Genomic DNA, 12,501 nt, shown 5'->3' on the forward strand with positions numbered 1-12,501 from the left:
TATGTTTCCATAACTAACGGGTTATGCATGGTATCTGCTGCTGGGGGTTGTGCAACATTTTCATAAGTTGGGGGGTTCTCTGTCGTGGGGTTGGATGGGGCACATACTCAGGGTGAGTGTAACCTGCGGCTGCTTGTATAAGGTAACACCCCTGTGGATGGGCCTGTGGGCATTGTAGGGGTCTCACTGGACTCAGGGGCTACACTAGGTGCAAGGGTGACACACGGTGCTTGTATGACAATTTCTCCGCTTCTAGCGTCCTCGAGTATATCTTCCAAATCCTCAACCATTCACCAAAGCTTCAAAATACCCTTTCTATTCTTCAGCTTCCTCCCCTTATATTTTGCAGCTAAATATGTGTACATGTGGCCCAAAACATCTTTATTATTTGTTTGCTCCACTAATATTAGTTACCCACTCGCTATGATATTTCATATTTTTCTCCAGATAGAGTGGGAGCGCTGTACACATGTATTCGAGTGGGGTAAGGGAACTCATTGTTATGTCAAATCTGCACTTTTGTTTTCTAGACATGGATCCAGTAGTACTTATCTACCCGGCCCCTCCCAATGTTATCAGCACACCCCATTACCACTGCCTGTCCTCTTCACTTCACACCCCACACACTTATCACATCACACCTCTATTCACACAACTCAGACACCACCAATTCACACTATAATAACTCCCAAACACCTTAAATCACAAGTCAATAATAACACAAACATAAACACACGGGTTTAGACCCTTCCTCAGTTTCCTCTTCGACACAAGGGAATTTACCTCCTTATGCCCCCTTATGTCGGGTGACAGGATGCCAGGCCCGACATATAATGGGCCTCCACAACAAAATCACATTTATTTACACATTGGTTTAGACCCTTACTCTATCCTTTTGCCACGGGAAGAGGGCATGTACCTCCTCACACTCCCTTTTGCTGAGTGGAGGGATCCCACGTCCTCCGTATACATGACCTCACCTCTATTTTATTTGCAGTGCTGCTTTTCCTCCACGATGGAGAAGATCCCGTTTCCTCTCTCTCTTCTCGGTTTCCTCTCAACGGAGAAGACCCCTCTGGCCCCTTCTTTATATAAAAACTACTCTCACTCACCATCAACTCACTACACTCTCTGCTCATTGTTTTATCCTGCAATGGTGCACTTACATCTATGTGTTCTCCCGAGTACCTCTGATATGGGGTCCCGTCAATTGCCTGCATAGTTTGGGTGCAGCGCCCACTCCAAAGAGCCAACAGTCTTTCTGACAACATGCTGCCTGCAAACCTCTTAAAGTCGTGAACAGGGGATTGGTCACTGCAGAGGGGTGCTGCACCCCGGGATGTGTGGCTGGGACACCCCGGACTTCTTAGAGAGGCTAGGATTCCTTCAGGGTCACCAATTTGTAATGAAAATAGCAACCCAAAACCCAAACGATACAAATATTTATTTTTTTATGGTTATACGTGTGCTTGTAGTTCAAAGGGGATGTCAGGCATTAGTCCTCTAATTCTTCTCCTTGCCCATTGGCAGCACAAAACCTTATGCCCGGCTCTCATGAATTTGTCCTTCAAAGGGCGCATCCCTACCAGCTCTCCCAGCAGCTCACATTCTGATCCCACCACATTCAGATCCTGCAGCTGGATACAATTAGCATTTATCTGCGCACCATAGGCACCTCTAACCTCGGCTTCTCTCCTGGGGAATGGGAAAGGGAATTTGTTTTTGGAGCTGAGCTACACAGGGCTGCAGCTTCACCTCAGGGCCTGCATTCTATTCTGTTCACGGTGTAGTGAGCCTTAACATCCAATATAGCGACAATTCTGCCATGTTAACACTCTAACCTTGCTTCTACCACAATACCTGCATGACTCTATCTTCCACCTGGTTCAACTCTTCCCACATACCTCACTACAGACAATGGGCCTCATTACGACCCAGGCGGTAAGTTACCGCCTGGGTCGTACCCTTACCACCATGGTGTAAACTATGTTTACACCATGGTGGATGGCGGATTTACCGCCCCATTCCAAGGTGAGTGGGGCGGTAAATCCCCATTTCTCATTTTACCCTTCCCCATTCCCATTTTTGCCCCATAGGGCATAATGGGAGTGGGGAAGGCGCTAATTACGCCACCGTAAATTACGGTGGCGTAATTAGCACCATGGTCCCTTAGCGCAATGGATTTTAACGCCTGCAAAAAGCAGGAGTTAATATCACCATGGCGCTAAGGGACCTTGTAATCAGGCGTTAAGGGTTGGCGCCGTTTACGGCGCCGTTAACCCCTTAACGTCTGATTCGTAATGAGGCCCAATAACTAGGGATACAACAACTAACAGGGCCTATAATACTGCCCTATCTATAACCTCTGCAACAGTAATACATTAGTTGGCCTTTCTGTGTTGCTATACGTGAGTATCTAAAATGTGTCAGACCAAACTAGAAACAATGCATACAAACTAACTAAGCATTTTACTCTCTGTACCAAACTAATTGTTACATGCTTATTAGTTGATGGCCTGCCTTCCTTTTCCTTCCCACTTCTTACTCATCTGACTGCTAGATACAGCCTGTGCAGTCAACATGCTATTCTAGTTTAATCATGTATTAGCAAGTTATAGTTCAGTTACACTATGTAATGACAGGGAGTTCTTCACCATCTCATTTCAGGCACTTGACTAACCCACATGTCATTTTCCCGACTCAGAAATGTGTTTTATATTAAACTGGCCAGAACATAAGCAAACAACTTTGCTTAGGGAAAAAAGGATTAGGCTGTCTGCTCCACTGCACTGAGGGGGGCATGCCCACAGATGGCAATAGGGTAACCACAGGTGTACTGTCTGGGAGTAGATGTTACTTAGTAGTTGGGTGATTGACAGTGACTGCAGTCAATGACTGAGAGGGCTCCCCACTGGACTGGAGAAAAGGGATTTCAGGTAAGTGGAGGTACAAACAGTCCCAGACTGAAAGGTGTTTTAGTTACTGACATTATGTGGATCAATGCATAGCGTAAGTGGTTCCTGGGGAGGGTGTAGTCCATGCTTTTAGACATGCGTGAGGCACCAGCAAAAGCATACACCACACTGTGCTTTGGGGACTGACAAACTGACAGATGGGGGTGGGGGGAACTCTGTAAATAAGTCTCACTAGATGGGAATGTTTACAAAATACTTGCGGGCTGGATGCTCTACACCAAGGGGAGTTAAGCTAGGATTCCACTAGTTACAAGTCAAGGTCAAGTTTGACTGGAAAGTTTGGGACCAGTGAAGCCATTCAGGGGGTTTTACTTTTGCAGGTGTCTTTGTGTAAATTGTTAATGGAATGTTGGCCCATAGGCATCACCCACTTAGAGAGAAGGAAGTTATCCTATATCTCTAAGCCCTTGTTTTAACCATATAGGGGAATGGAAGTAGAGAGATGTTGGGATCAGGTTTCTAGATCAACAGCCACATTATGCATATATGAGGTGAGGTTAGACACAAATAGATTGCCTGGTGGTAAGTGGATTGGCAAGTTTCCATTGACATGGAGGCCGAGGAGAAGATGAGGTTGACTGGTCTCTGCCACTGAAGTGCTTTAATTCAGAATTAATTTGATCCATTGAACATTCTCTCTCTCTCTGTATATATATTATAGTGCGGTGGTTACCGCACTAAAGTTAGGTTTAGAATTGAGTTCCATAGTAAACTGGAAACATGTATTACTAATAACATTTGTCTCGTATGACGTATCTAGCTACATTTTGCAAATAAAATTGTACTCACACGCACACCGCTGCCCCCCCACCCCAGATGGAAAATGAAAGCTCCATTAAAAAATAAAAACGTTATTAAGAAATTAAAGAACTGCTGTTTTGGCCTATTCCCCATTCATTTTCCCATAGAGAAAAGTCACATTTTTGCTCAAGCGCACAGCCAAAACGGATGGGCGGAATTGGACCAGGTATGAAACAACTTAGGCACCAAGCTTTGACTCGATTTCCAGGAGGGTCAAGGGTTATTGCGTCAAGTAGTTTTTAAAATATTTGAAGGAGAAGGAGGTTCCTCCTTCTCCCAAAATTATAGCTATATCTCCCATGGTGCTTTGCAGCAGAGAGGGTGACAGGATTTTCAGAGATGAAAAAGCATTTCCCCCAAAATTCTATTGCTAATAACTTTTAACTTTCTGGATGGATTTGGACGACATTTTTTAAATGAAACATTTTTCAAACCCCCCCCACCCCTGTCCCCAAACCGCAAATTATAGGAACAAAAATTAAAAAGTTGTTAAGAAAACAATGAAACACAGTTTTCAGCCCATTCATTTTCCCATAGAGAATAAATGCAGTATTTGAACATCCTTATCACGAAAATACCTGGGCCCATATAGACCAAATTAAAAACAACTTCGGCACAAGGCATTGACTTAAATTTCTTGACTGATTTTTAAAAATATTTGACAGGAAAAGGGGGGGCCCCTGCTCCTGAAAACCTTTTTTATCACCCTTGATGCTTGTTACTGCAGAGAGGCTGAGCAAGGCTAATAACTGCTGGATGGATTTAGATACAATTTCCCAAACAAACAGTTTATGAGCCCAACTGCACTGGACATTTTTGGAACGATTCATTGGGAAATTAAAAAAGTAATTAAGAAAACATAAAAAAACTCTTTTTTCAACTTACTCACATTCATTTTACCATAGAGAAATTTGCAGTTTTTGAACAGCCGTAAAGTAAAACCGCTCTGCAGATTTGGACGAAATAAGAAACAATTTGGGCACAAAACTTTGACTTCATTTCCTTCACTGGTTTGGGTTAAATCAATCCAGCAGGTTTTCAAATACACAACAGAGATAGGGGTGTACCCTGCACCTTAAAACCTTTATATCAGTATTGATGCTTTGCAGCACAGAAGCTGAGAGAGTCTAATAGCTTTTGACTTGCTGGTTGGATTTGGATGATATTTTCTAAACCAAATGATTGGCAAAGCCTCCTCCAAACTGGACATTTTGTGAACAATTTGTCAAAAAATTCAAATGTTATTAGGAATGGTGTGAATAGTGTGAAGGTGCCCATTCCCGAAACAATATCCAAAATCTCAAATAATGGACACACCCGCTAGGGAATGAGACCAGGAGATAGATTGCAAGTAGAACAAAGTTTTATACAAGATAAATCGTGCACGCAGAGAACTCTGCTGCCCTGAGAGCGCTCTGCTAAACATTATGCAGGCAGCACATTATAAGGTGAAAACGTGTCATTTGTGACACCAAGCTATAAGTACATAATTCTACGACATAATTGGTGAAACACATTAACGCAGTATGCATCTTTAGCAGCTGGCTACATTGGATTGGCAGTTGCTTGGGTGTCACTCCCTCAGCACGTGGGTCAGCTGGGCTCATCTCCGCTGGGTGAAGGTCATGCCGGCAAAGTGATACATGCCCTGACTGCCTAAGCTAAAATAACAGGATCTGAGGGCATGAGACAAATCACAATCATAAACGTTTGCCCCGAATAAGAGTACTTTCAAAGTTCACTAACAGGTTATATATTTACATTGTACCCTTTGCACCATGGCACCCATAAACCTAATTCCCCAACCCAGGTTCCCGTCTTGAGGGGTCTTGATCTACTTGATGCCTCATGATACAAATGGACTTGTGTTGTTTCTATAGAGGATGGGCCTCATTACACGGAAGGCGGTAAGCCATGGCGCTATTAGCGCCATGGCTGCCGCCGGTACCTTACCGGGTCCGCCTTGGTGGATGGCGGAATTAGCGCCATATTCCAAGGTGTGTGGGGGCGCTAATTCCGCCATCCACCATTGCCCCTTCACCATTGACAGTCAGCCCCATAGGGCTCCATGTTAATGGTGAAGGTGCTAATTACGGTACCGCAAATTGCGGTACCGTAATTAGCACCAAGGTCCCTTAGCGGGTCCCGTACTTAACGCCTGTAAAAACCAGGCGTTAAGGGAGGACCTGCAAAGGGACCTCGTAGTAAGGCGGTAAGGGTTTACCGGTACCGGTGCCCTTACCGGTACCGGTAAACCCTTACCGCCTTCCGTGTAATGAGGCCCGATATATTGGTGTCTGGTAGTAGGGCTATGGTGGGCGTTCTCCTCTTGGTCACTAGAGGGGCCAAATGTGTAACTGTATCAAAGAGTAGAGGGGCTTGGGCCTGGTGGGTTATGGTCTGGCAGGGTGGGGGTCGAGGGAGCACAGGCAGGTTAGTGGAGATGGATGTTCACAAGGGCGGGGGCCTGCTACAGTCTCACACAGTGCAGTGAGCTCATCTTCCTTCAGGGCGATACTAATTATAGCAACAATTAATAGCTGGACTTCCGTAAGAACAGGGCTGGTGTGGAGCTGGCAGGGGGTGGGGGTTACCTGGGCTGTCTGTGTGAGACACTGGGCAGAGGGAAAGACAGGTTTTTAGAGATTATTTTCGGGACCTAGCAAAAGATGGCCTCTGGTGAGTCACGAAATTGAGTCTCTGGAGCTCAGCAAAGCTTGTTTATGTGATTGCCTTGTGTTAGGAATTAGAGGGTAATAATGCAGATCATGTGGAAGTGGGAAGGGGGACGTCTCCCCCCTCCAGCATAGGCCAGATCTGACCATGTGGGAATGGTGAGAGGGGTGGGAAAGACCACCTCTCCCCAACAAGCGTATAATGGCCACGGCATGTATAGTTGGACCTAGTGGGTCCAGAAGAAACATATCGGAGTAACATGTACAGTACCCAGCTGAAGGCCATGGCCACTGGGATTGGCCATGGCAGAAGGCCTTGGTTAGTGTCATTGTAGTGTTGTGAAATCTACAGTGTGTGTGGGTGTGTGTGAGTGATAAATTAGTTTCATTTGTATATTATTTGCATTGTCAGACCTTTCTCCTCATGTTGCATTGGTGAAGCTAGTGGGAATACATAATAAGTGACTTAGGAAACATACCTTATTTATAAAATGTTTTACTGTTACTTCCACTCTGTAGTGCATTGTCAGGGGACTATGTGTGATGAAGATTGAAGTAGTTCATGCCTGCCCATATCCGTCACTGATCTACATTGTGTCGAGATGTGCTCAGATTAAATAAAGCTCTATCAATTCAGAAAAGGGACACAACAACAAACAAACCCAGTTCCACAAAATGAAGCGAATTGACTAAAAATAAAACAATGGTACTTTGCCTGCCAGTGCCGGCTTTCAGAGACATCCAGATGCCTCACCTTGGGCAGTCAATGATTGACCCTTGTTAGGTCATACTTCAGTTTCCTGTTTCCAATTGTTTCAATCAGCTATGCATCAACGGCTTGCTGATGAGCCTGACAGACATGCAGCTGATTAACAGCATGGTAAAAGAGTCTGCAATGGGCATCATTTGGAAAGAGAGGAGCTGCGATGGGGAGGGAAGGCCTACTCATGGGATTTTCACGAAAAGACCACAAAAAAAAGAACAAATGCACAATGAGTGTGCATTCGATCTGGTTGAAAAGATCAAAACCCAAAACACTGAACAAGGGGTAGCAGGGTTTCTGTGGTGTCTTCCACTACCCTATTTAGGTATTTTGGGCTTCGGGGGTCACAGGGGTGGCTCCTGCATACATTACATGCATGGCGAGGTACAAAATAAAAGGTTGGGTTATAAAACGCAAACAAGTGTTTGTAATTCAATCTTTTGGTACTCGATTTTTTAAGGAACATCCTGTGATCTTCACTATATAGTCTATTCCAATGTCAATAGTTTTGGCTTTCTAGCCAAAAATAAAAAGTGTTTGCACTTGATCTTCTCAAGAATATTCATGTTGTACCTTAGGAATGTGTGTGCATATGTCAGCTACCAATAATGTTACAAAGTAATCATATATTTGGGAAAGTGCTTAAGCGAGGGAATTATCTGCTAAAACAACAAACTGGAGCATTGGACCTTGATGTGGGAAATAAAGGTACATTAGATACAATAAGAGGATTTCTTTGTTTCAAAGCATTAATTAACAGTTCAGCAATTCATTGGCCTGGTGGACCAATTTCAAATTCATACTAATTTGTCTTTTGTTACTTGCGAGAATAATGTCACGTTGGTACCTTTTAACAGCTTGTGTGACCCAGTCGTCTCAATGACATATTTCTTTAAAAATTGTAGTCCTGAATGATTACAATCGCACACATTTTGTGTGACTTATGTTAGTGTATATTTAATGTTTGTTTAGTATAATTAAATCTCAATTCTCTGTGTTGGTGTACATTGTTTACTTATTTGTGCACTAGTTTTATGCACATTTTATATGAGTAACAATTGGTAGACTAAAACGTAGTTCATGGTCTATATTTTACTAAATGTGACATTTGCATGCTGAATCTAATTCTTTCAAACTGCAACATAATTTCAGTCTTGGTGGCCTTCCAAAGCTAAATAAGGCAATTTCTCTATCACATGGATTGAAAGTGTTGGTTGATACTACACTTAGGTCACTGTGTCAGAAATGCTCCAGGGCAGCAGTCTGCAACCTTTGGCTCTCCAGATCATGTCTACTAAAATTACCATAAGGTCTAATCAGCATAGTCAGTGCTGAGGAATCATGGGAGCGGTAGTCCAAAACATCCTGAGAGCTGTATGTCACAACCCCCTGTTATAGCTTCATGGCATGGATAGTGAAGGTAGAGGCTTAGTACACTTCCCCCCTAAAATCATGGTATTCACATGTTGAAGCTAAGACTCTCTAAGAACCCTGTGATGGTCCCGTTATGTGTCTTGACTGAACAGAAGGGATCTATGTGATCACTGCGCCAACCATAATTGCGAAGACCGAAATGCCGACGCCCGTTACGGTGTGGCGCATTGATCATATAGATCACTGTGCCCACTTCACCAGCCTGCTTTTTCCTTACCACCCCCCACCCCCAACTTACCTTTTACGGTGGCACACTTCTGTGTGTGCCGCCTGCACCATGCTGTCCCTGCAGCGTCAGCTCCTCCCACTAACGTGGGTTAGAGCTGATGCCGCAGGGTGCTTTTCTTTTTATTTTCTTTCGTGTCCCCCGCTTACCAAAATGGTAAGCGGGGGACACCCTACAACCCCCGACTCCCGTTACGGCGCCCAAGCAGAGCGGGGTACAGCCCCGCAATCCACGCTCTGCTTGGGCGCAGTAAATGTCACCCTCATTTTGTGCACCCCCAAAGTCGCAGTAACTGGGGGGGTGCACAAATGAGGGTGACATTTTTGTACGATTCCAACAGAAAGCTTAACCGTAGAAGTGATGCAAGAAACAACTAGAAAAGTTATAAATGGCTAAAAGTTAAAACCGAATAAGATTATGGAAAATGATAGATCAAACATTACCACTGGGGTCCAAGATTTAAACAATCAGGATGCTAAGATCACAGTTAAACCGAATAAGGTTATAGTGCTCAATGGGAATGGGGAAGGCGCTAATAATGGTACCGCAAATTGCGGCACCGTTATTGGCTCTGAAGTCCCTTAACGGGTCCCGTCCATAACACCTGGTCAGACCAGGCGTTAAAGAAGGGACCCGCTAAGGGACCTCGTAGTAGGGCGGTAAGGGATTACTGGCACCGGTCTCCTTAACGGTGCCCAGTATCCCTTACCGCCCTACTCGGAATAAGGCCCACTGTCTCTTCTGAATTCATGTGGACATATACATTTTCAGAAGGCTCAACCTTAGCAATAAGCTTACTGTGGTGCTGTGTTTCGTTGTGCGATTCCTAAGAGGCTCATTTGTTTCAGGTGTGCCTTTTTTACTATCTGTCCCTGTGTTTCCCCGCACAGGAAATAAAAGAAAATCCTGAAAATGCATGGGAACCATTTTCACACAAATGGTGGTGAAAGATGTATGACTGATGTATGACGTAAAGGGTCAGATAACAATTGCTCAGCTGAGCAACCAACATTCTGAATTCTCTCATTGACCATGGAGTTGCTTGCCAGGTATTGGAGATGCTTTACATTTTTTGTGCGAGAGGACTTGCTAATAAATAAATACATCTGAAATGGATTGGGTAGGAGAGAGCTTTCCAAACATGAATTTGAGTTCCTTCCCCTATCATGTTGTCACCCACTTTTCTCTAATCCTTTCTCCTTTCATCTGACTTTTCTTAAGATTTCCCCATCCTGTTTTGACATTGTTAAAACGTGCATCAAATATGGTAATTAAACTCCCTTGAGCATGATCTCTACAAAAGTGACTGAAGGCCACTGCTCAGCCTGAGTACCTATTCCAGAAAACAAAGGCCCTTGCACGGCAGGCAGAGCCAGCTTTATTCAGTAATGACAATAAGGCTGCTCATAAGTGACCGGAAGTTGTCATGCAGATGGAGGACCAACGCCCCCTGGCCAGCATCAGCAGACCAGAAGTCATCATATTACGTTTCAGGTTGAAGTAAATATGAAAGACGGATTTCCCTGAGATGAATGGGTGCCTTGTTTTGGTGGGAGGCAGGATAATTGTGGCAGGAGGCCTAGCAGTGGGATCCTCTGCTATTCTCGAGTCAGGTGAGTAGCGCTCTATAAAAGTAAGGCGTCTGGATAGAGGGTCAGGTCAGTCAGCTGGGTTCCCTTTATGTGCAGGATGCTGTTTCATTGACTTTCAAGCCAAACACTAACGATGCCTCTGTTTGTTATAACCACAATTTATATATGAGCCTGGTTTCCCCAACGTGTCCTATCAGTTTGATCTAACTTACTTCTTTTTAGGCATAATGGAATCCATTTCAATATGGTCACTGTTTTCCAGTCTCACAGACACGCTAAAACATAATCACGTTAGCCCAGTGCATTAAAGTAATAGCTGAGCCAGACTGCTTCATTTCAGGAGTATATTGTCTGATTTCTTTATTTATGGTCCAATTCTGTAACGAGGCAGACAAAATAAACAAACATTGGCAAAGCCAGTGGTTTGGCCTATTTTGTAAACAACATAAAGGTAATGGACAGTCATTCACCATTTCCTGGATACGGCTGTCACATGCAAGTGTTCTCACACATGTCAGGTGTGTATAGCATACGTGTGTGTGTGTGTGTGTGTGCGTGCGTGCATGCGTGCGTGCGTGTGTGTGTGTGTGTGTGTGTGTGTGTGTGAGAGAGAGAGAGAGAGAGAGAGAGTGTGTGTAGGTCTGTGCTTAGAAGGGACATGTAAACAACAGATTGAGTTATTGCCTGAAGGGATCAATAAGTCAACATTATACATAATGGATGCACAAATGGCTATCCTTAAGGATCATTGAGTGAAGTAACACTCTATAATCAATTCGCAATGTATTTATTAACTGAATATAACAATGATCACAAATGGTGCATAAAGTGTACAGTGCTCGGGTCAAAATTACTAGTAACACATCATGCAAAGTGCAAATGTGCCAAGAAATGACTGAGTTCAGATCGAGCGTGCCTGAGCAAGAGGCAGCATGCTAATAAAGTTCAGTATAGAACACTTTACAACCACAGTCAAACTTATTATGTGCAAAATATTATATCAAATTACTTCATTCATTCCCACATAAAAGTTGTAGATACCAGAACAAGAAACCCATTCTGGCTTGATCCGAAACAAACGTTGTTTGAAAATATTATATACCAGGCTATTATATATCAGTCTACTAGTTGAAACAACATTGGATTATTCATGTTATCTTCACCATTGTGGAGCTCAATTAGATTCTCAATTAACAAGAAACCACATGATGTGTTTCAACATGTTCTAAACAACTTGCAGTGCTGTGCCTTTTTCAGGACTAAGTATCTAAAAACACCAAATTAATATACATAATGAATGACTTAATTATTCAAAAACATATTTCAACAAATGTATTCCTTACCCACTGTGATTTGACCAAGGCTGTCATTGCAGGAGCGAGGTATCCCATGGCACTGAAGTTGCCTGAGCATTGCTGTGGTCCTGAGTCAATCAACCATATTAAAGGCTCCAAATTGCTGCACTGGCTAAAGAAGATGTAAAATACCCTAACATTCCATTGAATATTGTTTAATCCGATCCTCACTCAGGTCAGTCAAAATAATGTTTACTGTAATGGCCTCCACATTTTCACTGTGACAGTGGTGTGGCACTGCCACAGTGACACCACACTGTGTGGCCAATCGCTTCTCAGCCTTTTGGTTAACATCAAGTGTAGTATCTGTTCTTATCAGTTTATTTGAATTGGTATTCTAGGCACTAGTGATCATTTCTGGCGCATAGGTGGATTTATGCTGAAAAAAATGTAATTATATATTTCTAACACTTTACCCAGAATCCACTCTGGTACTCATCTTTTTAAGGCGTTGATCCACAATTGGTTGCTTGCAGCCATAAGCCACATTCTAAAGCCTGGGAGGAAAGAGTGTGACTGACACCCAGCTGCAGTCGGAAAGGTGAATCGGAGCGGAGGCCATAGCAGAGATGGCAGCAAGTAGCAGCAGTAGCAGTGACGGCGGAGAGCTGGCCCAGGCAGAGCAGATGGAGGAGTGGACGGCTTGGCTGGTGGAGCTCCCTGCGGGGGAGGCCCAGAGC

General features: G+C 43.8%; 1 pseudogene; it reads left to right on the top strand.

The window, feature by feature from the left end:
* Positions 1 to 12,088: 12,088 nt before the first annotated feature.
* LOC138468590 (U2 spliceosomal RNA) lies at positions 12,089 to 12,260 on the top strand (annotated as a pseudogene).
* Positions 12,261 to 12,501: the final 241 nt, after the last annotated feature.

Source organism: Ambystoma mexicanum, chromosome 4q, assembly GCF_040938575.1.
Source record: "Ambystoma mexicanum isolate Mex_15411 chromosome 4q, UKY_AmexF1_1, whole genome shotgun sequence".
NCBI lineage: Eukaryota > Metazoa > Chordata > Amphibia > Caudata > Ambystomatidae > Ambystoma > Ambystoma mexicanum.